General features: G+C 46.4%; 1 protein-coding gene across 1 annotated transcript in view; it reads left to right on the top strand.

Annotated features, from left to right (window-relative positions):
• Positions 1-430: 430 nt before the first annotated feature.
• The window catches only part of TTC31 (tetratricopeptide repeat domain 31), a 102,240-nt gene continuing 79,795 nt past the window's right edge, over positions 431-22,875 (top strand). The window contains exon 1 of the mRNA XM_068255049.1: positions 431-485. The gene's annotated coding sequence lies outside the window, so the exon portion shown is untranslated. The remainder of the gene's footprint in view (positions 486-22,875) is intronic.

The following is a 22,875-nucleotide window of genomic DNA, read 5'->3' as shown; positions in this document are numbered from 1 at the left end:
TAACATCGCCCACTTGAGCCAGAGGGAAACGTGGACATTACCTTGTATATCAGTTGCTGTCAGTTATAACTGACAGGATAACTGACAGCAACTGATATTTCATTTCTGACAAAATCTTGTCAGACCTGGAGGGAATGGTTGTAAGAAGAATGGTGAGCTTCTGAGAGGAACTGACGGCAAGGTAAGTATGTAATAGTCATTTGCAGCTACATCAGGTGTTTTTACATTTTACTCTGTTCAGGTTCCCCAGCAAACCCCTCTTTCTGCTTTATCGTCTGGTATAACAGGTTTTTGTTTTGCTGGCTGGCATTCTTGTTTTGCTTTTATACCAGGGTGTGGCTTTCATTTCACAAAATATGGGAGATGGCAATCATAAATTATCCGTGCGAGGAAACCGTGCGTGTTTCAGTGAGCGCGGTGTGTAGTCATGGAATGTGGAGCTGCCGTCCAGGCAGGTCTACGAGGTGACAGAAAGCAGCAGGACTGTGAGTATAAAACTTACAAAAAAAACTGTGAAAATTAGTAATCTGTTAAAATCTGTCAGAACCAATCAGTTTTGGACTAGTCCATCTCCTCATGGGGGATTCTCATGGTTTTCTTTGTTTTCAAAAGAATTTCTTGAATGGCAGTTGCTAAGTCCCAACTGTCTAAATAGTGTGTAAGGAGGCTGGCTGGTATTTTAGTATTTTGGCAGTTTAACCACTTCAGGATGAGAGCAATTTTCACATATCTGCACTGCTTCCATTCAGTTGCCAATAACTTTATTACTACCTATCTCACCTGAATGATCTATGTTGGTATTTAATTTTTTCTTTTTCTTTTTTATTTCAGGACAAATTAGGCTTTTGAGTGAAATTTTTGTTTAATTACCTTATTTTCGATGCATTTTAAAGGGAAAATAAGGGGGGACTTTTTTTTTTTTTTTAATTTAATAATCTTTAGCATTATAGCCTAAGTTGAATCGCCGCAAAACGAGTGTTTCTTCATAGAGATACAATCCCTGCAAAGTGCCTGGCCTTGCAGGGCTTTACTTCCTTGAAGAGGCAGAGCTTTGAGCTGAAGCTCTTCCTCCTCCGCAGTCAATCTCTGCCGATCGCCGCCTCTCCCAGCCCCTCTGTCTTCTTTCACTGGGAGAGGCAGAGATCCGCAGAGATTGATTGCAGAGAGGCAGAGCTACAGCTTAAAGCTCTGCCTCTCCAGGGCAGCACCATCTGCGACCTGCAAAGTCATGGAATTTTGCAGGTCGTTTTCTATAAGAAAAAACTCGTTTTGCGGCAATACAACTGAGGCTATAATGCTAAACATGATTACGCTGAAAAAAGTAAAATACTTTTTTTTTTCTTTTCTGTAAACCCACTAATTGTATTTGCTTATCCATCCTGGTTATTACAATGTTTACATTATGTTCATAGTACAATGTATATTTGGAAATAAAGGTGTGTTTTTGTTTTTTTTGTTTTTTGCTTTCTCATTGTACACTATCTATTACAAATCCTTATTTGCAAAAATAACTGTAATATTAATATATATATATATATATATATATATATATATATATATATATATATATATATATATATATATATATATATATATATATATATATATATATATATTATAATACCCTTATGGCACACGTATTTAAAAAGCCAAGTTCCTAAGGTAACAATATAGTTTATTTTCTTTTATATTGTCACTTTGTTTTTATTTTGCAAGTCTTGCTTTTGGTACAGAATATACAAAAAATTGTATTGCTTTTAATTCAGTTTGTTACTAAAAATACACAAGACATGGGCCTCAACCTTAAAATATATTCTACTACTTATCACGGTTGAAATGTTACCCCGTATGTCTTGTGTCGTTTCACTAATACTCTCCCAAGTTTGATTATAAATTTGAAAATTAATTTTTGTTTGAGTTTGTCCCTACCTATTTCCTATGTGACATGTGTCCAAGCTTTAAAACGCACCAAAATGTATTCTACAACTCGCCCCGGTTAAAATACCATATGTGCCTCTTTCAGTGCACCCCCACAACTACACGGGACATGAATACACATCCAGTTAGGCTGAAGTGATTAACTGCCGCTCAGAAAATGCTGTTAAAAACTAAGAAATCCCCTGAGAATCCCCCATAAGGAGATGGACTTGCCCAATACCTATCGGTTTGGTTAGATTTTAACTGCTCCCTTATTTGTATTTTGCTAGAGGCGTCCTGTAAATCCTTTATTTGATCAATCACTGGAGATGGTTCTCTGGGCCTTTTCACATCATTGGCTTTTTGATTTGCGTCATTTTGTCTGGTGGTTTTTGGCGTGGAAAGGGCCGCCAAGTGATCTAAGCTGAATGCGTTGTTTATCGGATATTTTATAATCTCCCGCCGCTTTCTCAAATCACTTATGCTAGGTACACACTATGCAAGTTCCCATCAAATCGACGGGTGGAAATGGTCATTCAGAATTGTCTAGATCGATTTGTAGTGATCTGAAAATTGCTTCTGTTCGGGAACAGATTGAACATGTCAATTATTTTTTTTTTTTTTTTTGACCCATTGGTCTGATGGGAAAATTGCATTGTGAGAACCTAGCATTGCAATTCAGTGCGCCCTTTGCTTTTATGAATGACAAATCGCACAATGCGAGATCAGGTGTGTGTGTGCGCAGTGCCTAATCCAACACGAGTGTGGTTCTGCCTCGCACCTGATTGGCTGTCTTGATTCACTGGCAGTTAGTGGTGGGCTTGAATTGCAATGAGGATGAAGGAATACTGTTGCAGTGTGTTAATCTACTGCAAGGATAGTCTAGCTTTAGTATTGGAAAGGAGAATAAGCAATGTTTATACCGTCTTTACTTGGAGTGCAGTACAGGTAGTTCCCGGTTAACGAACAAGATGGGGACTGTAGGTTCGTTTTTAACCTGAATCTGTTCTCAAGTTGGAACATTGTGCCATCTCTGTCCCCTGTACCTCCTCTGTACCCCCTCTGTGCCCCCAGTGTCCCCCTCTGTGTCACCTCTGCCCTCTGTGCCTCCAGTGTCCCCCTCTGTGTCACCTCTGCCCTCTGTGCCTCCAGTGTCCCCCTCTGTCACCTCTGCCCTCTGTACCTGCTTATACAAGTTTAACCTCCCTGGTGTTGCAATAAAATCGCCAGGGGGGCGGCGCAGCACTTTTTTAATTTTTTTTTACCTTTATCGTGTAGCTAGCCTAGCGCTAGCTACATGATGGCCACTGTGCATCGGCATCCCCCCACCCCTTCCGATCGCCTCCGGCAATCAGAGCAAACAGGAAATCCCGTTCAGAACGGGATTTCCTGTTTGGCTTCCCCTGTCGCCATGGCGACGATCGGGATGACGTCATCCACATCATAGCATCTGGGGGAGTTCCGATCTACCCCTTAGTGTAGCCTGGCGGTGATTGGCCAGGCTGCGCAAGGGGTCTGGGGGGGGGGGTGGCACAGTGGGTAGCGGCGAATGGGCGTGGAGCGGCAGCGATCGGGTACTACACGCAGCTAGCAAAGTGCTAGCTGCAGGTAACAAAAAGAGAAAAATTCTGCAAATCGGTCTATCTGGGCCTGATAAATCCTCCTCCGCAGCGGCTTACCGCCAAGGAGGTTAAAAGCCATTTTTTGTTTGAATTTTTTAAAATCTATTTTCTCAAGCTACAAGTCCAATTTGAAAACACTATTTTTTTTTTATTTTTTTTTGACTTGTTCCCATGGAAACACTGAATCCATGCTGTTCGCATCGGCGGGTTGTTTGTAAGTCGGACTACCTGTACTGTATTGCGGATTTATGCAAAGGGTCCAGTGTGCATGGACCCACGATGTGAGTGTTAGCTTTGATTTTTGTTCTATTGCTCAACGTGGCCAACTCTTTGCATGTGAGAATTATAGGAATGGAACGCAGAAAATTATACACCTAAGAAAAAAGCTCCTTTGATTACATAATGTCCCCCCCCCCCCCATGTTGCAATTTCAATTTAAAACGATACATATCGTGCAGACCTACCTCACATATCCCAAAAACATACAGATAGGTTAATTGGCTTCCCCTTATATTAGCCCTAGACTACAATACATGCAATACACACAATACTTCATAATAATGGTCTTCCTGCCAGTACAGCTGTACAGTCAGGCAGCGGTCGCTGCATTGTGTCAGTGATCAGCCGCTGGTTGCTGCGTCGTCCTTTCCTCTGAGCTCAGCGAGCGGAGGACAGTGTGTGGGCGAAGGAGGAAGTGACTTATTGCGCATCGCAGAAGAGGCCGCAGGAAAGCACCTGGGAGTCTGAAGTCGTTATCTTGTTTTTATATGTGTTTTTAACCTCTGTAATAATCACCCCTAAAACTCAGATTGGTACAAAAAAATGAAGACTGTATTCCAGCGAGGCTTCGCAGGCGTGCGCTGAGTGCGATTCCACTTCTTATTTAGAGTTGGTCCATAAGGTGCTTTACCTGATTTTCTTAGCTTTGTGTTCTATTTCAGGTCGCTTGTGGATAGCAAAATGCAAATAATGGAAATCTCACAGGAACGTTCACATTTTGCGATTGCATTGCAATTTTTTTTTGTTCTGATTGCAGTTGGGCATTATTATTATTATTATTATTATTATTATTATTATGGCAACTTGTATTGTTGGCCACCTTAAAGCGGAACCCAAACCAAACCTATTTTTTTTTTTTTTTTTTAATTCAAAATATTTAGTTGCACCACTCTGACACATACAAAGATAAATAAACACTCCTTCAAGCCTATAAGCATTTCAGTGCATGCTTTTCACCCTTCTCTTTTTATAACTAGCAAAAAATCTATTAACCCTTCACACTCTCTCATGCAAATGTTCAAACAAATGCATTCACAGATTCACTCATCCGGGCACAACTGTTATCCCTACAGCTAAGTTACAAGCCGGGGTTTTAGTTCACAGAAGAATGCATTCTTATGCTTAGTCACCTATACTGCGCTGAAGTACCCAGGTAAACATAGGTGTCCTAACTCTGGCCCTGTAACATGCATAGTGCAGACATGCAAACACATTCATTGCATCAAACCTATCAATGGATTAGGAGCACGCATCCTGACGTCCTCTCCTGGGACAGATAGTGCATCTTACCAATCGCACAAGGGAGCCAACGCAATGTATCCATGTGCACCATGCGCATACACCAGCATAAGCTGTGTGCATGCTGACAAACACTGTGAACTAAGACCCCGGATAATAGATTTTTGCTGTTTTCTAGCCACACCCCCTTCAGCACCTCCCCTTCCTTAATAACCTATTTAATGTCCTAACTAGATGCGATGTGCCTGGATATATGTGTTTTTTTTTCTTGTTACTGACCCCTGTGGCTAGGGTCTAATTCAATGCACTCCCTCCTTCCCCTGTATGGCCTGGTGCACACCAAAAACCGCTAGCAGATCCGCAAAATGCTAGCAAATTTTGAAATGCTTTTTCTTATTTTTCTGTAGCGTTTCAGCTAGCATTTTGCGGTTTTGGGAAGCGTTTTTGGTGTAGTAGATTTCATGTATTGTTACAGTAAAGCTGTTACTGAACAGCTACTGTAACAAAAAACGCCTGGCAAACCGCTCTGAAGTGCTGTTTTTCAGAGCGGTTTGCGTTTTTTCTATACCTAACATTGAGGCAGAAACGCATCCGCAATCCAAAATCTGCAGCAGCCCGGGAGTATGCGTTTCTGCAAAACTCCTCCCGCTCTGGTGTGCACCAGCCCATTGAAATACATTACCCTAGCGGATCCGCACACGCAAGCGGATCGCAAACCGCAGCAGGACCGCTCTGGTGTGCACTAGGCCTTAGTGTTTGTCAGCATGCGCACAGCTTATGCTGGTGTATGTGCATGGTGCGCATGGATACATGACGTTAGCTCCCTTGTGCGATTGGTAAGATGCACTGTTTGTCCCAGGAGAGGACGTCAGGATGTGTGCTTCTAATCCATTGATAGGTTTGATGCAATGAATGTGTTTGCATGTCTGCACTATGCATGTTACAGGGCCAGAGTTAGGACACCTATGTTTACCTGGGTACTTCTGCGCAGTATAGGCGACTAAGCATAAGAATGCATTCTTCTGTGAACTAAGACCCCGGCTTTTAACTTAGCTGTAGGGATAACAGTTGTGCCTGGATGAGTGAATCTGTGAGTGCATTTGTTTGAACATTTGCATTAGAGTGCGAAGGGTTAACAGATTTTTGCTGTTTTCTAGCCACACCCCCTTCAGCACCTCCCCTTCCTTAATAACCTATTTAATGTCCTAACTAGAGGCGATGTGCCTGGATATATGTATTCTTTTCATAACTAGGGTTATACAGGTGGCAGCCACTACTTTTGAGCTGCTTAGGAGGTTTTAGATCATGGGTGTGTTTGTCATCAGCTCCCCTCCCTCACAGGGGCGTCGTCTATGTGAAATCTCACACAAGCTGAGATCACCTCCCCTGTGACATCATCAGTAGCAGCCTGTGTTTTGTTTTTTATCTCCTCCACCAGTCTGCCGGATTCTGTCCCGGCAATATGAAAAGAAGGGAGGGGTTCCTCCAATAAATGTAAAATATTTTATATTTGTCATCATGCAGCTGAAAAAGCTATTTATCATTATAATTTAGAAAATAGATTTTATTTCTGAAATCTTGTATTTTTAGTTTGGGTCCACTTTAAGGCTTGATTCTTGTGGGGGATGAAGCTGACATGTTTGCTTTATCACCGCATCTAAGTGTCTGGCAGTCAGACCTGGCGCTAGGCTTGAGCAATTTTAGGAAAAATTTAAATTGAGCGATATCTGTCAAAAAATCATGATTTCGGTTTACTATTTCCTGCAAATCAAGCTTTGTTCCCCCTCTGTCTGTGCCCCCTCTCGCGCTCTCGCCCTGTGCCCCCTCTCGCGCTCTCGCCCTGTGCCCCCTCTCGCGCTCTCGCCCTGTGCCCCCTCTCGCGCTCTCGCCCTGTGCCCCCTCTCGCGCTCTCGCCCTGTGCCCCCTCTCGCGCTCTCGCCCTGTGCCCCCTCTCGCGCTCTCGCCCTGTGCCCCCTCTCGCGCTCTCGCCCTGTGCCCCCTCTCGCGCTCTCGCCCTGTGCCCCCTCTCGCGCTCTCGCCCTGTGCCCCCTCTCGCGCTCTCGCCCTGTGCCCCCTCTCGCGCTCTCGCCCTGTGCCCCCTCTCGCCCCCCCCCCCAGATGCAGCAGTGCTGGACATACCTTCCAGTGATGTCCATCTATCCACTTAGCAAGGAGGCCGCAATGGCCGCATAGGGGGCGATATACAGGCTCGGAACGCGAAAAATCACTCACGTTCCCATGCCTGTCGGCCGGTGACAGCGAACCCGGAAGTGTTCGCCGGCATGTCCTGGAGCATCGGAGCGGGGCTGCGAGGGCACCGATTGGCTGCAGGGGGCTGAGGGAAGCCCCAGGTGAGTAAAGCTCATTTTTTTTTTCCCCCTAGACTTAAGGATCACTTTAAGTGTAAAGCCCAGTGCACACCAAAACTGCTAGCAGATCCGCAATATGCTAGCGGTTTTGGGAGCTGATTTCAGAGCAATTCTAGGCATGTATAGAGAGGTTTTCTAAACATACCTAGCGGTTTTGGGTGCGTTTTTGTGTAGCAGATTACACATATTGTTACAGTAAAAGCTGTTACTGAACAGCTTCTGTAACAAAAATGCCTGGCAAACCGCTCTGAAGCAGCGTTTTTCAGAGCGGTTTGAGCTTTTCCTATACTTTACATTGAGGACGAAACTATTCTGCAAACCGCAAACGTGCAGCAGGAGGCGCGTTTGCGGCTTGGCAAAAACCTCAAACCGCCGGTGTGCACCATCCCATTGCAATACATTAGCCAAGCGTTTTTCCAGGCGGATGCGGACGGCGGATCACACCAAAAACCGCTCGGTGTGCACTGGGCGTAACTGCTAAAATGTGTAGGGAGGCTGGTTGGTATCTTACTATTTTGTCAGACTTACCAACTGCCATTCAGGAAATACTTTTGAAAACCCTGAGAATCTCCCATGAGGCGATGGGACTAGTCCAAAACCTGTCGGTTCTGTCAGATTTGAACTGCTTTCTTTTCCGCTATAGTGGTCCTTTGATGCTATCGCACCCCTCGGAAGCTCTGGTATCGGCACTGCAGAAATGCGACACAGTGTTGCGCTACTCCCTTGCAGCGCTTTGTATATAAATGATGGCGACTGTTCCGTGGTAAATCCCTCCAGATGTACAGGAACGGTCTTGTCTCGTGTTACTTATTACTTTTCGGGGGTGAATGTGTGACAAGGGACTTGTTGGCACTCTGTAATCAGGTGACCTCCTCTGTACGCTGTCACTGTATCTTCATCTCCCGGCGTACGGTTGCCTTATCTGCTGCCTCTGCTCGATTCATTGTCCTAAATCGTCTTTACACTCCGTCTGAGACCCGAGACTTCCACACAAGTCTGCAGTGTTAGCTGCGCGCGCTTTACTGTCCCTAAAGAATGCCTGTGCTCTGTGCGTTACGTTTGGGAAACTGATGCCCATTAATGTGTGTTATCGGTCATGGTAGCCGCAAGAACCAGATCACTTTATTTTCTGCACTACAGCCCAGCACACACATCCAATCCTGATTGGCCACATTTATCACTCCATGCAGTAGGAGGGCCAGCAGATTTTGCATGTAATGAACTGATTGTGTAGGTAAAACCTTTAATGACTATAACTGTACGAGATTTGTTTGCAAGCTTTCAAAACTTTACATTTCTTCTCCAGGCATGTTTCAGAGCTGGATCAGAACCGTACAAAATACTGTAACATACACTGGCTTTATATATCATTTTGTTGAGTCTCCTGCAATCTGATCTCATGTCTTCCCTTTTTTTTTTTTCTTTTTTTTTTTTCTATGTAAATTATCTCATCAAAGCTTAGATCTATTCACTCTAAAGGGACTCAGACGATTTTTTGATCGATTGATCGCAAATCAATTGATCAATTTGTAGTCTATTTCGATCGATTTCAATCGATCTGACATGTTGGAAAATTTAGGCTTCTCTCTTGAGATTGCTTATCATTTTGCATTGGACCTAATGGAAATCTGGTGGCGACAAACTGCCATCAGATTGATTTTCAATAGATTTCATACTGAAATCTGTTCCTAGTAAAACATGTTCCTAAACACATCAGATCAGAAAATCTGTCTGATCTATCTGCTGCTAATCTAATGAGTGTATGGCCACCTTGAAGGCTCTATACAATAAGTAGAAACATACACACGTTAAACCAATGCTAATGCCAGCACCTAACCACAGGCATACACAAACTCTCTAATTTAAATTAGCTGTTAAAGAACAGATGGTTAACAGGTGCTACAACAGGGCATAAAGCCCCATCTACATGCTACGATTCTTTGTGCGATTCGATTATGATTCTATTTACGATCTGAGTCCTCCATGCTGTGGGAAGATGTCTCGAAGTGCAGTCCTGCAGCGGTCTCTTTGTTTTTGTCCGCAGTCTGCACCGTGGCGCGATGAGTGTTGATGTGTTTCCATAGTGTCTGTTTCGTTTCCCCAATGTGCAATATCCTGTCTGGGCATTTCATGCACCTGATGGCGTAGACCACATTCAATGATGCGCATGTGTATACACCCCGGATGTTGTAGGCCTCAGATTTATCTGGTATTGGCAGGCTATCAGTGCACATCGCTCCCAACTGTCCCTTTTTTGGAGGGACATTCCCTCTTTGGGGACATTGGCCTCAATTCACTAAGATCATGCTGGAGATAAGGCAAGAGAAAACTTGCCTCCACACAGTGAGAGAGTAATATTATCTCTTCATTCCTTAAAGGGGAACTGAAGAGAGAGGTATATGGAGGCTGTCATGTTTATTTCCTTTTAGACAATACCAGTTGCCTGGCAGCCCTGCTGATCCTCTGCCTCTAATACTATTAGCCATAGCCCCTGAACAAGCATGCAGCAGATCAGGTGTTTCAGTGGTTCAGACTTATAAGTCTGATCTGACAAGACTAGCTGCATGCTTGTTTCTGGTTTTAATCAGATACTACTGCAGAGAAATAGACCAGCAGGGCTGCCAGGCAACTGGTATTGATTAAAAGGAAATAAACATGACAGCCTCCATATACCTCTCTCTTCAGTTCCCCTTTAAGTTACCTCCTCTGTAGTTGTTTTCACACGCAGTCAATTAACAGCCTGTCTAGAACTCTGGAGTTATTTTAAGGATTGGAGAGTTAACTTAAAGACAGAAGAGGTAACTTTAGATTTGCCTGAGGTAAAAATGTTTCCTGAATACTACATGCACCAGGGGTCCCCAAACGTTTTGGGTGGAGGGCCGGGTCAACATACTTCAGACTGCTGGGGGGCCGGAGTATACATGAAATGGTGTGGCTTGAGGACCACTGACACGCCTCATCACCATGGTGCTAACTCTAGAAACGTTATTGAAGACAGGTGATAAGCTTAGTGAATTGAGGCCATTGTCCCTCTGTCCCTCTTTCTCCATTTGTCCCTCTTTTATGACTCTTGTACAGATCTATGTAAATGTATGTTTTGTTTTTTTTTTTCTACTGAAAAAATGTGTTTAATATACTCTTAATGTTATTTATATCCTTTAAAGAGAACCTGAACTGAAAATTAAGTCAAAATAAACATACACGCGTCATACTTGCCCCCTGTGTAGTCTACTCATCAATCTTTCTTCTCTCATGCGTCCTGTTTGTCCGCTGTGATCAATGGAATTCTGTCCTCCATTTTGAAAATGGCCGTTATACCATAACCGCTTCCTGGTCAGCACACTGTTAAACTGTAATATCTCCCGCTTGAGCCATAGGGAAACATGGACATTACCTTGCACATTCAGTTGTAACTGACAGCTGCTGATCTATTTCAGTTTTTTTTTTCAAATTCTTTTATTGAAGTATTAATACAGTGTATAATAAGAAATGCAGTGACTTCCATCTACAAAAAATAAAAGCTCCTGGTATAAAGGTAAGCAGTTTAAAGGCAGATGCAATTCCTAGATATATAAATCCAACATGAAATCGGGTTTAACAGGCAAATAAAACTTCAAGGTCTTACTATAGTAAAGATTGCGTCAAGAACTGTGTCATCTAGGTATATACCCCTAACATAAGGAGCGGTATATGCTTCCGAATTTTCATGACAACATTGAGTATGTATAATACTTCTAAATTTTAAAGAATGAAAGAACATTAAACCGGCTGGGTCCAAGGTTTCCAGACTAATAATCCTTCCTTACGCAAAGTAGTTCGACACCTAGGGGGGTCAGTGGTGTGTGGGAGTGAGATTTAGACCAGCATTTGTGCAAATTCTTCCGAGTATCGGAATACTATCCAAAGGCGCCAGATTTTTTGAGAACTTTTCCTCTCTCCCCTGTATATTATAAACTGTGCGCTCTAGGTCATATATCGTATCTAGTTCTTTTACCAATTCGCGCAGTGTAGGGAGGTCTGTGGTACCCCATTTCCTCACTATTATAGTTTTGGTGGCATTAAGTATATGGCGCACCACTGAACCCTTGTAGGCCCTCATACTCCAATTATTTAAATTGAGTAAGTAGGTTTGGGGATTGAAGTCCAGAGGTCTATTGGTCATTTCCTTTATCAATTTTTCCACTGTATTCCATAATTGTGTCAAGGCTGGACAACTCCATAAAATATGGAGTAAGGAGCCAGTGTGAGCTGTACATCTCCAACAGGAGGAATCTTTCAGGGAATATTCTGGCCAGTTTGACTGGGGTGTAGTACCATCTCGCTAATATTTTGTAATTAAGTTCCTGAATTCGCGACGTGGTAGATGTTTTATGGGCGTATATGCACATTTTAGACCTCTGGGCTTCAGTGAATGTGGTGTTTAGTTCTTTTTCCCACACACCAAAATATGGTAGATTGTCCATATCTTGGGTTACGAGCATGGAGTAGATAAGTGACAGGGTTTTCTCCATGGGCTCAGTGGCTTGACATATCTGCTCAAACTCCGATAAATTACGCATATCTGAAGGGCGAACACCCAGTGAGTATAGAAGATGTCTACATTGCAGATATCCCCACCAATCAAGTCTGGGTTCTCCAACGTTAACTCTCAGAGCGGCTAAGGAGTGCCATTCTCTTGCTGTACAAAAGTCTTTTGCCCTCAGTGGTGTATTAAGCTTCCAATTCCGAAGAGGGGCATTTAAACATCCCATTGTAAATTCAGGATTGCCCAATATTGGAATTAATGGGGATGGCCATGGAGAAAAATTGGACAGTGTCCGTATTTTGGAAAACACCTTCAGGGTATTGCCTACCAACTCTGAGGTTGACCAGTGAGTTTTTGGGGCCCGAGATGACCAGGGCAGATTCGTCAAGGGGAACTGGGCAAGAGACTGCTCCACCCCAACCCATTGTTTGATATGGCTATGCCTATGCCAGTCGAGCAACCTGGTCAGAACTGCGGCTTGATAGTACCTTTGAACATCAGGGACAGCCAATCCTCCTGCAAGTTTGGGTCTGAATAGGACATTTCTATTTATCCTGGGTGGCTTCCCCTTCCAGATGTAGCTATTAAATGTCCTCTGTACCTTTCTCAAAAATGCTGTGGGTATAGAAATAGGGAGGGTTTGAAATAAATATAGTAGCCTAGGCATTACGTTCATTTTTATGATCGCTATCCTACCCATCCAGGTGAATTGTGGTCGATCCCACTTTTTCAGATCAGCAGTGAGAGCATCTAACAAGGGTGGGAAATTTTTGTTGAATTAGTCTGCTAGTCTCGGGGTGATTTTAGTGCCCAGGTACGTGATCTGATCTTTATTCCATTTAAAGGGGAAGGACATGTTCAGGGAGGTCTGAATGTCATTTGGTAAGGAAATATTAAGCGCCTCACATTTATCCAGGTTAATTTTAAAGAGTGAAAGATTACTGAAGGCATTGAATTCTGACAACAGATTGGGTAGTGTAATCACTGGATTGGAGATATAGAATAACAGATCATCTGCATAGGCAGCAATTTTGTGATTTTGACCCTTAATGGAGAAACCAGAGATGTCTCTGTTTTTACGAATTTTGCACAGAAAAGGCTCCAGGGCCAGGGCGAATATGAGCGGTGAAAAGGGGCATCCTTGCCTCGTTCCGTTTGAAATTTGTAGGGCCTCTGATAAAATCCCATTGACCCTTACCTGTGCAGTAGGGCGAGAATAAACTCCATTTATCATTTTTCCGCCAAGACCAATGTGACCCAATACTTCAAACATCCATGTCCAGTCGACCCGGTCAAACGCTTTTTCAGCGTCGGTTGATAATAGCATCAGTGGGGTGTTGCCCGACCGGGCCGACTGGACAATATCAACGTTTTTATAGTATTTCTTCCCTCTCGTTTTGGGATGAATCCCACCTGGTCCCAGTGCACTAGGTGGCCCATCCACTCCGCCAGTCTGTTGGCAAGGATTTTTGAGAAGATTTTTAAATCTAGGTTTAGCAGAGAGATGGGCCTGTAACTTGCACAAGCTGCTGGGTCTTTTCCCTGTTTGTGTATCACTGATATGTGAGATTCAAGCGTCTGAGTCGGGAAGGACTCACTCTTATCCGGGTCTAATATGTTGTTGAAGGCGGTGCACATATGGGGAATCAGAAGATGACTAAACCTCTTATAATATTCAATTGGTAGGCCGTCTGGCCCTGGAGCCTTGCCCGCTTTAATTTGAGTGATTACCTGTGCAATTTCTAGTGGGGAAATATCTTCTTCCAAAGCTTGTACCATCTCAGGTTGTAACTGAGGCATACCAGCCTCTTTTATATAGTCTCTCATAGCCTTTCCAAGAGTCACCTTACGGTTGTCTGCCTGATCTGGTAACAGGTTATATAGTTTATGATAAAACATTTTGAAGGTATTGGCAATGGATTCACTACGTATATGTTTTTGGTTGTGTGGGTCTACGACTTGGGGAATATAATTCCGTTGTTGCTGCTGTTTTAAGGCCCGGGCCAATAACTTCCCTGGCTTGTTCCCTGACATATAAAAAGCAGATTTACATCGGAAGGCTGCCTTTAGCGTTTTATCTCTCATTATAGTTCTTATCCCCTCCCTAGCCTTCTGCAGTTGTTCCAATGTCTGTGGGTCCCCAGAGCGCTTATGGCTTCGTTCCAATTCTTGGACTTCAATAGTTCAGTGAGATCTTTCTCTTTTTCTCGCTTTAATCTCGAGCCCAATTGAATTAGGAATCCCCTCAGAACACATTTGTGTGCCTCCCACACTGTGGTAGCTGGCGTCTCTTCCGTAACATTCAGCTGGAAATATGATTCAATTTCTGCCTCTATTTTACGTGCAGTATCCTTGTCAGAGAGCATTGAGGAATTAAGTCTCCAGCTGAACGGCATGTTTTATGTGCGCAGTTGAGATCCAGTACCACTGGGGCGTGGTCAGAGTAAGAGATTATACCAATGTCTGCCTTGAGAGTTTCTGATAGGAGGTTATGCGATATCAGGATAACATCTATTCTGGAGTAAGAATTGTGTACCCCAGAATAGAATGTGTAATCTTTGGTAGTTGGGTTGAGCAATCTCCAAACATCTACTAGCTGCCTTTCATGAAATGCCTTCTTAATCTTATTTATTTTGGAGAAGGACAGATATGATTTGTTCTGGGAATAATCCAGTTCAGGATTTAGCGTGACATTAAGGTCTCCCCCGATTATAACACTACCCTCAGCAAATGTGTCTAACGTGTCTAGGAAGTGCATTAAGAAGGGCGTTTGTTCAAGATTTGGGGCATAAATAGAGCATATTGTATATTTGCGCCCCAATATGAGACCTTTGATCATAACGAATCTGCCCCGGCCATCTTTCAGCACCTCTACATTTTCTAATGGTAAATTGTTGCTCAACAGGATCGCCACTCCTTTTTGTTTTTGAGTCTGGTGAATTGCTCGTGTAAATATGTGGGAAACGTTTATTAGTTAAACGTGGTGTCTTCACCTCTGAAATGTGTCTCCTGTAACAGAATTATCGTGGCCCTCTGTTTCCACACATCACTTAATAGGGCAGTCCTCTTTTCTGGTAGATTTAACCCCCTGGTGTTTATAGATAGAACCTTTATTTGTGCCATCTGATAAACCATTCAGTGGCACCTGTAACTGGAATACACTTGGACCCATAGTATAACTTTAACTCAAATTTTTGAACAAAAGTAAAAACAATGAACATGGTGTGTAAAATTTTACAAAACTTAGGTTGTAGCATAGTACTGTAAAGTGATAGAACATAAGCATTCATAGTCACAAGGACTGACCTATGTGGGAAAGAAGGAACCATTAAGGGCAAAACTCCCCTCCGAACCCTCCCTCCCCGCTCCATTAGTGTTATAAGGTTTTCATGTTCTCACCCTAACCCGGTATCCCCATCTTTTGAGTTTGCGTGGCGGTATGTTAAAGAGAGCATGAGTCTAGGGCCTTTAATCCCTCCCCCCTGATCTCACCCCTTCCCTACAGCCCATCATTTCCAGTAGTGTTCCCCTTAATGGGTTTTCCCCTTGATTGTTATCCCCTGGCGACCCATTCCTGTGCATAATGCCCCAATCCCATTGGGGTTTGCATGATATAACCTACAATGCATGTCAAGTCCTCTGCACGCTTCGGCTCATCCAAGGACAGGGGGGCGCCGGTTCCAAGTCACCAGTTGTATATTGCAGTGGAATCAATCTGGGAATTATGGCTGGGATCGGTTATAATATATCAAGCCCTTAATTGAAGAGCTTTCTGTCGCCCAACAGACAAACTAGGTATTGTAAGATTGTGAATATAGGCATAGGGAGATTACATTATAAACTCATCTTCCCGTGCCCCCATATACTCCAGACAATCAAAGCGTGCAGCGGAAGATCATTTTGTTAGCCCTATTTATATATGTATGTTCTAGTTGCATATAGACAATAGGTAGGTATAAGCTTGACAAGTAGCTAAGTTCAGCAAACTAAGAACCATTAAATTCTACCATACAAGCTAGTAGTCAAGTGTGATCAATTCAAAACAGGCACCGGTTCACAAGCTGCGCTGTGTAATAGCTGTTTGTGGCTGTTTCTGTTGTGAATACGGAGCCTGTTCGTGCTCCGCCACTTATACTGTAATAGCTACCCAGGGGCACAGTGCCATTATATGATTCCTATTGATCCTCTGCAGACCTGGGGGCATCCAGATTAGAGCTGAGGAGAGGCAGGTAATCCCTAGCCCACCCAACCTATGCTGGAGCCCTGTGTATCAGTAGGCGCGCTAAATCGTGCAGAATTTGAGCTCTAGTGCTAGCATTAATGTCTCTTTGTCGTTTTTAAATGTTCAGACGGGTAAGAGTTCTTGCGTGCGTAGATAAGCCATCTGCCCGTGCATTACACCATGCCAGGTCGGGTCACCCAGGTTCAGGCCTGTGCTGGCGCCTCTGCAAAATGTGGCTAAGGGACTGAATGTTATTCGTGTAAGTATGGGGGGGTATAAAGCCGGCAAATCTAAACCAGTATAATAAAGATAGACTTATCTGGTATCCGATGGGGATATGGGTGATCTAGAATATTTCTTACATTTCCTCGCGCGATTTTCTCCGGTTCTGCTTCTGTTTTTTCGGCCGTTGCGGAAGGCCTATAGCCAGCTGCTCGGGGATCCATTCCGGCACTTCTACTTCAGGGAGGTCTAGAGTCTGGAACAGGTCTGGCAATTCAGCTGGGCTTTTCAGGGTGAAGGACTTGTCTCCCTTTGTAATGATTACCTGGAAAGGGAATCCCCAGCGGTAGGTGGCCTCATTTTCATGCAGAAGTTTCAGAAGTGGCTGTAGGGCCCTGCGCTGGGCAAGAGTGCTTGGTGCCAGGTCTTGGAAGAAGGTAAGTGGATGCCCTTCGTGGTGTATTTCTACTCTATTTCTCGCTGCCTTCATTATACATTCTTTTACCCCGAAATAGTGTAGCCTGCAAATGACGTCTCGCGGCGGATCGCCCTCCTTCGGCATAGCTTTGAGGGAGCGGTGGATTCTGTCGATCTCCATTGCCTCCTCTGCTCTGTTTCCCAGGAGACCATTGAAGATGGCGGTAACGGTATTAAGTAGTTGTTGTGAGGTCACAGATTCAGGCAGACCCCGCAGGCGTATGTTATTGCGTCTGCTCCGGTTCTGCATATCTTCTAGTCCCACTCTCAGGTGTGTGTTCAGTGTTTGTTGCTGAGAGTGTGCTGCCTGTAGTTTCGCCAGGTCTGCTTTTACAAGCGCCATGTCTGCCTCCAGAGCCACCAACCTGGTGTCATGTGTTGTTACCTCCGCTCTGAGTATCTGCAGGTCTGCTCTCGTGGCGGCTGTGATTCTTTCGGCGAGATCCGTTAGATCGCTTTTTGTAGGTAAGCTATGCAGATAGTCCCGGATTTCATTCAGTGAGCGAGCCGTGGCTTCTTGCTGCGTAGTATCAGAGGCCTTCTCGCTTGTGGCAGCCGTAGCAGCAGCGTCGGCCATCTTTGACTGAGTCTTCTCCGTGGACCTGAGGTACTTGGTGACGGATTGCTGTACCGTAGAATCTTTTTTTGAGTCTCCTGTTTGTGTTTTTCTCCTCTTAGAAGCAGTAGCCATACTCTGGTATAGTTTCGCCGAGGTAGTCTAATGTTTTCTAGGGTGTAAAGCGTTGTAGAGCGGGGAGCTCAGCTTCAGCACGTCTTTACCCGCTCATGGCTGACTCCGCCCCCCCGATCTATTTCAGTTCTGACAAATTGTCAGAACTGAAAGGGATCCCTGTAAGAAGAAAATGGTGAGCTTCTGAGAGGATCTGACCGTGAGGTTAGTATGTCATATATTTATTTGCATCTACGTCGTGTTTATTTTCAATAATTTTACTCAGTACAGGTTCCCTTTAAATTGATAGATTTCTTATTTTCAAATGTTAATATGAAGGAAAATGAACCAGGATAGAAAGGACCAGTGTGGTTTGAATTATAAAAACTCACATTTTTCTAATGAAATCTTTATGGCATGTGATTAGGGGTGTGGCCTATATGTCACTCTTTCGGATCTCAAAATGTTGGGAGGTATGTCAGTGCATAAAATGTGGCCGCAGGTCCTGCAACTCTTTACCCCACGCGGAAATGTGCCATTTTTCTTCTGGCGGCAGTAAGGCGCTCCTGACCAGATGTTTTCTCAGGTTTGCTGGCTGTCTGTAGGCAAGAAGTGGCGGTTGAGGGAAGATTTCTTTGAGCCAGTTGTCCTTGTGAAGTAGAGGTTGTAGTTCTCTGGCTACTTTTCTCAGCATACCCAGTTGTGGGTTGTATGCAGAGCCGGGACAAGGTCCTCCAGCACCCAAGGCTGAGACACCAAAGTGTGCCCCTCCATCCCTGCCTCCCCAGCCGTCACACACTGATTGCTATTAGACTAAGAGGGCCACAGGGCCCACAACCTCCCCAACACCTTACTATCTAGTTATCTGGCTTGCAGTCACTGTCATGTATCCTCTTTTCTTATTTCTTTCTGCTTCAAACACAATTAGGAATGACCGCTGAATGAATTGTGCGCCCCCTCCTACACTGCGTCCTGAGGCTGGAGCCTCTCCAGCCTATGCCTCGGCCCGGCCCTGGTTGTATGTTATCACTAAGGGCTCTGTCTGGCTTCTGTTTTCCTCTGTACTGCAGAAGTTCTGCCCTGGGTATGCGAGTGGCTCTCCTGATTTGGTCTGCTATAGTCTGTGGTCTGTAGCCTCTGTTTAAAAAGAGGTTGAGGAGCCGGTCCCTTTCCCCTGTGTTTGAGCAAATGCGATCGCTGGAAAAAATTAATACAGAATATATAAATATACTGTGTGTATATATAATTATATTATACATTTTTTTTTTTCTCCTGTAAAGAAACTGATTGCTCTAGTGTGACATTTCATAGGATTACATTTGTCGAAGTGTTTTGAAAAACTCTATTTCGGTGAGAATCCTCCTCCTAAACGCTGTAAGATGCATCTGGAGACATTGCGTGGAAAGTCCGAAATACTAAGTGTGTGATCGTTCAGCGCTGTCATGAAAATCGTCTGCAAGCGTTCTGCACCTTTCCAGGCAGTTTATAACCTGTCCGTGTAACCGATGACTCGCCACACGGGCGCTGGTTAGACAGTGCAGTAATTGTGTGCTGTATCTCTTTCCTTGTCTGTGTATTCTGGCCGGCTGCGGTATTAGCGAGGTTGCTGGCATACAGCGCTATCTGCAAGGCTTTGTCACTTAGGTTGGCTCTGACTTGTGTGTTTGCAAATTAATTCCATATGGTTTGCATTGCAAACAGGCGGCAGCACATCCAGGCAGGCGTTTCTGCGTACGGAAGGAAGCTGCTGGGATTATCACAGCAAAATGTCACAAGACCTGTCGCCATCCTCCTCACAGCTGCTCTGATAATATACTATACAGTGTAATCAGGAGCGGCTCCTCTCCCTGTTGGGAAGCAGTGGGATTGGGAGCGGCTCCTCTCCCTGTTGGGAAGCAGTGGGATTGGGAGCAGCTCCTCTCCCTGTTGGGAAGCAGTGGGATCGGGAGCGGCACCTCTCCCTGTTGGGAAGTAGTGGGAAGGGCCCCTCTCCCTGTTCGGAAGCAGTGGGAAGGGCCCCTCTCCCTTTTGGGAAGCAGTGGGATCTGGAGCGGCACCTCTCCCTGTTGTGAAGCAGTGGGAAGGGCCCCTCTCCCTGTTGGGAAGCAGTGGGATCGGGAGCAGCACCTCTCCCTGTTGGGAAGCAGTGGGAGGGGCCCCTCTCCCTGTTGGGAAGCAGTGGGATCAGGAGCGGCTCCTCTCCCTGTTGGGAAGCAGTGGGAGCGGCTCCTCTCCCTGTTGGGAAGCAGCGGGATCGGGAGCGGCTCCTCTCCCTATTGGGAAGCAGCGGGATCGGGAGCGGCTCCTCTCCCTGTTGGGAAGCAGTGGGATCGGGAGCGGCTCCTCTCCCTGTTGGGAAGCAGCGGGATCGGGAGCGGCTCCTCTCCCTATTGGGAAGCAGCGGGATCAGGTGCAGCTCCTCTCCCTGTTGGGAAGCAGTGGGATCAGGAGCGGCTCCTCTCCCTGTTGGGAAGCAGTGGGATTGGGAGCGGCTCCTCTCCCTGTTGGGAAGCAGTGGGAGCGGGAGCGGCTCCTCTCCCTGTTGGGAAGCAGTGGGAGCGGCTCCTCTCCCTGTTGGGAAGCAGTGGGAGCGGCTCCTCTCCCTGTTGGGAAGCAGTGGGAGCGGCTCCTCTCCCTGTTGGGAAGCAGTGGGAGCGGCTCCTCTCCCTGTTGGGAAGCAGTGGGAGCGGCTCCTCTCCCTGTTGGGAAGCAGTGGGAGCGGCTCCTCTCCCTGTTGGGAAGCAGTGGGAGCGGCTCCTCTCCCTGTTGGGAAGCAGTGGGAGCGGCTCATCTCCCTGTTGGGAAGCAGTGGGAGCGGCTCCTCTCCCTGTTGGGAAGCAGTGGGAGCGGCTCCTCTCCCTTTTGGGAAGCAGTGGGATCTGGAGCGGCACCTCTCCCTGTTGTGAAGCAGTGGGAGGGGCCCCTCTCCCTGTTGGGAAGCAGTGGGATCGGGAGCAGCACCTCTCCCTGTTGGGAAGCAGTGGGAGGGGCCCCTCTCCCTGTTGGGAAGCAGTGGGATCAGGAGCGGCTCCTCTCCCTGTTGGGAAGCAGTGGGAGCGGCTCCTCTCCCTGTTGGGAAGCAGTGGGAGCGGCTCCTCTCCCTGTTGGGAAGCAGTGGGAGCGGCTCCTCTCCCTGTTGGGAAGCAGTGGGAGCGGCTCCTCTCCCTGTTGGGAAGCAGTGGGAGCGGCTCCTCTCCCTGTTGGGAAGCAGTGGGAGCGGCTCCTCTCCCTGTTGGGAAGCAGTGGGAGCGGCTCCTCTCCCTGTTGGGAAGCAGTGGGAAGGGCCCCTCTCCCTTTTGGGAAGCAGTGGGATCTGGAGCGGCACCTCTCCCTGTTGTGAAGCAGTGGGAGGGGCCCCTCTCCCTGTTGGGAAGCAGTGGGAGGGGCCCCTCTCCCTGTTGGGAAGCAGTGGGATCAGGAGCGGCTCCTCTCCCTGTTGGGAAGCAGTGGGAGCGGCTCCTCTCCCTGTTGGGAAGCAGCGGGATCGGGAGCGGCTCCTCTCCCTGTTGGGAAGCAGTGGGATCTGGAGCGGCTCCTCTCCCTGTTGGGAAGCAGTGGGAGCGGGAGCGGCTCCTCTCCCTGTTGGGAAGCAGTGGGAGCGGCTCCTCTCCCTGTTGGGAAGCAGTGGGAGCGGCTCCTCTCCCTGTTGGGAAGCAGTGGGAGCGGCTCCTCTCCCTGTTGGGAAGCAGTGGGAGCGGCTCATCTCCCTGTTGGGAAGCAGTGGGAGCGGCTCCTCTCCCTGTTGGGAAGCAGTGGGATTGGGAGCGGCTCCTCTCCCTGTTGGGAAGCAGTGGGATCGGGATCAGCTCCTCTCCCTGTTGGGAAGCAGTGGGATCAGGAGCGGCTCCTCTCCCTGTTGGGAAGCAGTGGGATCGGCTCCTCTCCCTGTTGGGAAGCAGTGGGATCGGCTCCTCTCCCTGTTGGGAAGCAGTGGGATCGGCTCCTCTCCCTGTTGGGAAGCAGTGGGAGCGGCTCATCTCCCTGTTGGGAAGCAGTGGGATCGGCTCCTCTCCCTGTTGGGAAGCAGTGGGAGCAGCTCCTCTCCCTGTTGGGAAGCAGTGGGATCAGGAGCGGCTCCTCTCCCTGTTGGGAAGCAGTGGGATCGGCTCCTCTCCCTGTTGGGAAGCAGTGGGATCGGCTCCTCTCCCTGTTGGGAAGCAGTGGGATCGGCTCCTCTCCCTGTTGGGAAGCAGTGGGATCGGCTCCTCTCCCTGTTGGGAAGCAGTGGGATCGGCTCCTCTCCCTGTTGGGAAGCAGTGGGATCGGCTCCTCTCCCTGTTGGGAAGCAGTGGGAGCAGCTCCTCTCCCTGTTGGGAAGCAGTGGGATCAGGAGCGGCTCCTCTACCTGTTGGGAAGCAGTGGGATCAGGAGCGGCTCCTCTCCCTGTTGGGAAGCAGTGGGATCAGGAGCGGCTCCTCTACCTGTTGGGAAGCAGTGGGATCAGGAGCAGAAGATGTCAGTGCTATATAAATACATAATAGTAATAATAATAATAATATGGGGGAGCTCACAATATACCTGTAATCGTACCATTGTCATAGTGTAAGCTCCCCTGAGGGCAGTCAGTGACATGACTGTATGTTTGCCTCTTGCCATGTTGGTAGGTAGAGCAGTGATGACTTTGTGCTGTTTATTGCCCTGCGGTGATCCGGTGGTGGTTGCCGGGCAGCAGACGTGCAGTAGAAGCAGTTGCCTGGAGTCGGAGCTGTGAAGTTGTTGTGATGTGTTTGAAGAATGACAGATTAGTCAAATAACATTAGCTATGCTGGAAGATAAACAGAGGACGGTGTGAGTCAGGTGCAGAGAATGGTTGTGTAACCTCCGTGGATTCTATTGCCTGTATGTCGTCGCTAACTTGCCGCGCTGTCTGTTGTCGATCACTAATGTGTGTGACGTTTCTGAGCAGTACATCTTGTTTTATGGCCGCTTCATGTTTCTCTGCGTATAAATGCTGTAAATTGCGGCTTGCTTCAGATTTATAGACTTGAACATAATCGCTCTCAGGTGAGGAGTAGCTTTTTACTGATAATTGCATACTTGCCATTTTATTTTTACACCATTCCCAAGTTTGAGGTTTGGTTTTGTTCTTTCACACATGTAGTGTCTAACTTTCTCCTGCACAATAAGACCATTTCTGCTCTTGATAAACTTTATTCCTCCTGATACAAGATATAGGCCCTGTTAACAGTGGTCGTTTGCGTTGCATAATTCTGCCAGTCAGCCCATATAATTCTATGGGCCTGTTCACAGTACTGCGCTGTAACTGATTGCGTTTAACTCTCTGCATGCAGGTTTTGTATTAGTCTATGTCCAGTCTCCATTGCAGTTCAGTC

Source organism: Hyperolius riggenbachi, chromosome 10, assembly GCF_040937935.1.
Source record: "Hyperolius riggenbachi isolate aHypRig1 chromosome 10, aHypRig1.pri, whole genome shotgun sequence".
NCBI lineage: Eukaryota > Metazoa > Chordata > Amphibia > Anura > Hyperoliidae > Hyperolius > Hyperolius riggenbachi.
The sequence above is the reverse complement of the archived record's forward strand: the minus strand, read 5'-3'. Positions and strand labels throughout refer to the sequence as shown.